This window comes from Mastigoproctus giganteus, chromosome 2, assembly GCF_048544385.1.
Source record: "Mastigoproctus giganteus isolate SK-2022 chromosome 2, ASM4854438v1, whole genome shotgun sequence".
Classification (NCBI taxonomy): domain Eukaryota; kingdom Metazoa; phylum Arthropoda; class Arachnida; order Uropygi; family Thelyphonidae; genus Mastigoproctus; species Mastigoproctus giganteus.
The window spans coordinates 124,317,640-124,323,641 of NC_143576.1; positions in this window are offsets into that span (position 1 = coordinate 124,317,640).

Below are 6,002 nucleotides of genomic sequence, written 5' to 3' on the forward strand. Positions count from 1 at the left end.
TTTGTATTAGTATGTCAACTTCGTATATCCATGCTATGAATTCTATCATAGTTATTATTTATTCAATATAAATAAATAAACAAATTACACTGGCCCCGACACAGCACACTTATGCCGGGAGGGCTATAAGAAGGTTATACAACAGTATACATGCACTTAAAATACAGACTTTGTTAAACTTAACACATTAACGTACAGGTTCCACGTAATACTTAAACACTGGTTATCTATTAACTTATTCTTTTCTATGTACAAATCATAGTGTATAAGTTCAATAGGCGTAGATTGTTTCAGAATTATAGCATGGCACAGGTTTCTTCAAAAATAATCTTTCTGTAACTTCTACATTCGCAAATCCTCCGAAGAAATTTGTCGACGTTGTTGACAAATTTCAGTGTGTTTAGCTGGGAACATGTTACCCAAACATTCCAGGTGATCAAGGGACGGTTGTATCTGCACTCTCTGTTGGTCTGTAATTCTTCTGTAAGTTTTAAGTTGCTTGATGAGTTTATGGATATCTGGAGCATTAAGTCTTCCCGTTATAAGTTTTGCAAAGTGCCTATGTTTCGGGTGGTAATTATAAGCATCCATGGGGTTGTTTCCAAGAGCGAGATTAAGACTGTCTTATTATTTAGCTCATTTTAATTTAATGCGAACGATCTTCGGTTTCGTAGGATTTCAACTAGAATAAACCCCAAATTTTCATGAAGACAATGCAGAGAGGATTGCAGCCATTTTATTCCCACCGTCTCCGCAATCCTTTGGGGCAGTTTGAACTGTCGCCGAGGCAACTGACAACAAGTTCTTAGTGAATCATATCTGTATGTGGAATAAAAACTCTGCACTTCAACCTAAGACCGGTTAACTTATTATTACTTGACAAGGCTCCAACAGGTTTGATGGTGTCATCGACAGGATTTGACCCCCGACCATTCCAAACTGGTGAGAGATGATATGGCCATTATTCTACCATGGAAACGTTAATAGCAAATATTAAAATAAATAAAAAATTCTGTTTTTACTCCGGCGGAACGACCACATGATCAGAGGAGTTCACGAGATAGAGATAATACGAGAAACAAAACCGTATTTAGCAGTCACGGACTTGAACCCCGATAACTCAAACACGTGTACTTATGTACCCTCGCATCTGATCACTAGACTACATATTATGATCGAGTGGTCTCTCTCTAAGTTAATTCCTCATTAAAGTGGTGTACATAATAATTAAAAAAACCACAGATAAATCACGGTACGGTAAGTTCGGGATTTAACATAAACTGAAAGGAAAATGTTTACAATTTAATACATATATGAATATACATTGATATATAGACCTGACCGTAGCCGAGCGGCCTGTGATTCAAGCAGCGTGACTGCTAAACACGATTAACAATTATATTCATGATTTCCTGCAAACTCCTCTAACCTGGTGCACGTGCGAATTATAAACAAGAACATATACAGGGTGTCTCAAAAATATACGGCATAACTTCAGGAATGAGTTCCTCATATGTAGACAATAAAAATATTTTAAATCAACATAGTTCCGGAAATGCTTGTTTTCCGTGTTTTGAAGGTCTATCTATGACTGTTCACATCACCTTATAGTAATTGTTCAAAATGTCCACCTTCTGCCTGAATACAGGCCTCACATCGACGCGGGGTAATTGTTATTTGTTATTTTTGGTTTTTAGGAGCATTAGCAACTAAGGCCATATTGCTCCGGAAATATGCAGTGGTCATTCCCTTGACCTTTCCGCATCCTCTGTATTTGGTAGTGACGGACGCAGGGTAATCTGCTGGTGACAAGGCCTGTACCCGTTGCAGATGGTAAGGATACAGTTGGTGTTCTCGCAACACTCTCCAAATAGTCGAACGTTGAACAGCCAGTTTGCATTGCTATTCTGCGTGTGCTGATTCCAGGAGTGGCATGCACAACATCCAAAATCTCCTCCTCTACTTCAGGAGTAGTAGATCTTGGTCGTCCTCTGTCGGCAGCACGAGGTGTAAAGGTCCCATGTTCACAAAGGCGGCGATAGATACCTTCAAACGTTTTCCTGTCTGGACATCTTCGTTCTGGGAACTTTTCGTTGTACAAACGACGAGCCTCCAGAGCATTGCCGTCCGCCAAACTGTACATAAAGTGCATATTCGCTTGCTCCTGATTTGAGTACATGGTCGGAATGGAAAACCGCCAGATTCTGTCAGATAGACATCCCGGTTAATAACTCGGAAACCCAAGCATTTCCGGAACTATGTTGATATAAAATATTTTTATTGTCTACATATGAGGAACTCATTCCTGAAGTTATGCCGTGTATTTTTAGGACACCCTGTATATGAGTGTACCTAATTATTCATTCTGTACATGAGTACACATTGGGTATATTCAGTATACCGACTATTACTCAACTCAATATACAGCTGCTACGTATAACTTTACTGGGTTAGCCAATGAACAGATAATAATGTATAATCTCAAGATCTGAAACTTTTTGGAAGGGGAGAGTCCTCCTCTCTCTCCTTTTCCAAAGAAAAATACTCTCATACGGATTTGCCCCCCCCCCCCCTGTATATTGTGTCTCATTCTGAACGCGGGGACTACTGGAGATTAGCATTAGCATATGATGAAAGAAAGCAAGCTTATGCAGCATCAACCAAAAAAAAAAAAAACCTCCCAATTCAACCCTCCATTCGTTCCAAATGCCTGTCCAGCTCAGCCTTAAATTTATTTAGGCTATCAACTTTCACAACAAAAGATGGAGGTCTGTTCCACCAATCAACTACCCGCTGGCTAAAGGCAAATTTTGCACATCTATTCTACAACTGTCTTTCCTCAATTTGAAATTGCGCCCTTTAGGTTCTTAATTTTAGCAAGAGGAAGAATCCCATCAGCATTCAACTTGCTCAACCCATTCAAGGCCTTATACAAATTTGTACATCTCAATCAGATCACCTCGCAAGTGTCTACTCTCCAGGCTCTGAAATTTGCAAAACTTAAGCCTTTCTTGATAAGAGAACCCCTTTGTTCCCCTCACCAATCTTGTTGCCCTTCTTTGTACTCGTTCTAGCAACTCTACATCTTTCCTAAAACGAGGCCTTCAGATCTGTACACAGTACTCTAGGTGTGGCCTGACCATTGCCTTGTATAACTGGATAATCACCTCCCTGTCCCTGCTAGCAAAATTCCTATATATCATTGACAAGGCTCCATGACCTGCCCTGGCAGCCCGTCTGCACTGCTCAGCGAACTTCATATTTGACTGCAAAATTACCCCCAGGTCTTTTTCACTTTCCACTTCCCTGAGTGTAGTACCACACACTTGGTACGTTACTCTTCGGTTATTATTTATTTATTACTATTTTTTTTAATATTTATTTTATTTATTTATTTTTTTTTTTTTAAGGTCCTTGCCACTGAAATCTCAGGAAATTAGTACCTTCATCAATATCATTGATAAATATACAAAACAACAGTGAACCCAACACCGAATCCTGTGGGACTCCACTAATAACATTAGTCCTAGAAGAGCAGCACCCATTGATTACTACCCTCAGTCTTCTCGCACTTAACCATCCTTTTATCCATTGTAGCAACTTACTCTTAATACCATTCTGCTCCAGTTTGTACAATAGTCTTCCATGTGCAACAGTATCAAAAGCTTTCCTGAAATCCAAGTATATGATATCAAAATTATTTTTGGCATTCAGTTCCTATATGACCACAACATAGTATCCAATCGAATTGGGCAGACAAGACCTCCCTTTAACAAACCCATGCTGTGTCTTAACTATTACTGCAGTCTTGTCTAGATGATCCTGCAATTCTTCTTTAACCAGTGATTCCATTATTTTCCCCGAAACACAAGTTAAACTAAGGCCTATAGTTACTTATGTCACCTTTTGAACCCCCTTTGTGAATTGGTGATACATTTTCCACACCTCCATTCCATGGGGACCTCGCCTGAGTCCAAGGAAGCTCTCATAATTATGGCTAAGGGTTACTTTACTTCCTTTGCTGCCTCCTTCAATATAACTGGATAGATCCCATCCACCCCAGGTGCCTTTTTTATGTTTAACTTCAATAATTTCTCCTCCACTTTGCTCTCTGTTAGTACAAAATCATTTAGCTCCCTGTTAGAGTTTGATAAACTTCTGGCACTCCCTTCATTGAGATAACATCCTTCCTAAGAAAATATGCAAAAAAAAAAAAAAAAAAAAATATCCTCAGGAAAAACAACTCGGTCCTTGGTCTGCTAAGGGATGCAGGTTCTCTCAATGAGACTTTATTATTATTATTTTGAATACTCTGATGAGCGCTCTATCGAAGGATGTCGTAGCAAGGTATTCTAGAAACAGCTTAATGTCCAGTGCGAGCCACTGTTCACACCGGGACATTCTCAACAGCTGTCGATGTGAGAATTTGGCACGTTGCTGCATGTAACGCATCTCATCACTCGTGTTTGATCATTGTGATGATCCATACAGTAAGGAAATTTGTTAGTGATTTGGCTAGTTATTTATTTAAGCATTCTATTGTTGAATAAGAACTTTATATGGAAACAAGTGGGAATCCTACTGCAAAGGTATTGACACTTGCACTTCAAACATTTCTCTCTGTTGACAACTTTCTTGTGGACTTTTTAGGGTTTTGTTTTCAGTGTTCTAACTGGGAGTCGACAATGAAAATTTATTTTCTTTTATGCACCCATGCTTGCTGTGCTTGCTATCCCAAACTCATAAGGGTTTGAGATATTGTCTGTCTTGTACATCCCATGGAAACACCGAAGAGTAGATAACATACAGCAGTGCTTTTTCAGAGTGTGCGAGTAAAGGGAATAGATACCCCGGAAAATATAATCTGCAATAAATACCCAAGAAAATATAATCTACTAACACTGAGCTGCATCGAGATCGAAAGAAACGATATGTGAAATCATTTACGAAAGCCCACAGCTTTCTGAAACGATTTTGGTCAGACAAAACCAAAATGATATCCAAAGTGGCTGATACTGAAAAGTAACACCTTGTATCTTAATAAGATTTTTTAAGACTAAAATGCAAAGAGATAAAGCTTTTTAATCCCATTTGCGAGTTTTAATATTATCAAAATGCCGCGTCCTTTGATTGTTTCGAATGCCGGCACCTTGTGGTTACTGACGGGATGGAGCACAGATGAAATCCTTCTTTATTCCACTACACATTTTTAATTGTAATTCAATGATTTATGGTTTAGCATTTTAGTTTATAAATCCAGTTACTCGAAAGCACGTGCCGTAAAAGAGAGACAAGGTCGTCTCAGCAAGCTATGCGTACTTTCATAATTACAAGAATAATTTCTTTCCATAAGACAGCACAGCTTTATGTGAGTCGAATGCTTTTCAAACTTTTCCGACTGGAGTACCCTTTTGCAAATCTGAAAAACTTGGAATCATGAAAGTACATACAACTAAATTACATATAACGTATACGTTATATGTAATTTACGTTATATGTAACGTATATATTAAATAAAAATTCAAGAATAAAAAATGTGCCGATGTAAATCCATGATTCACGGTACACAGATTGAAGCCACAGACATACTTATGGAACAGACGTGTGCCCATTCTTACATTCTCAAGCAATATGGGAAAATAGAAAAAAAAAAAAATATATATATATACAGTATATGTTAATCTAAGGATACCTTGGAGAAAGAATGCAGTGTTCAGTATATAAGATACCAATGTAACAGAAAGATAGGATGAAAAAAGAAGAAATTAAAAGCGTATAGAATAGGAAATTATTTCTAATGAAAAAATCAATTTAAGATAAATTACAAATAATAATTAAATTTTCAAAAATAAATTAATGGTTGTATATGTGTTGATGTACAAGTGGAGTTTAAGATTTAAGAAGGCTAAAATTATAGAAATAAAGAATTTTCCAGCTCTAAAGGACGGGGGCGCATTAAATAAAAGATAAACAATAAGATGGATCTATATGATCATTAAAAG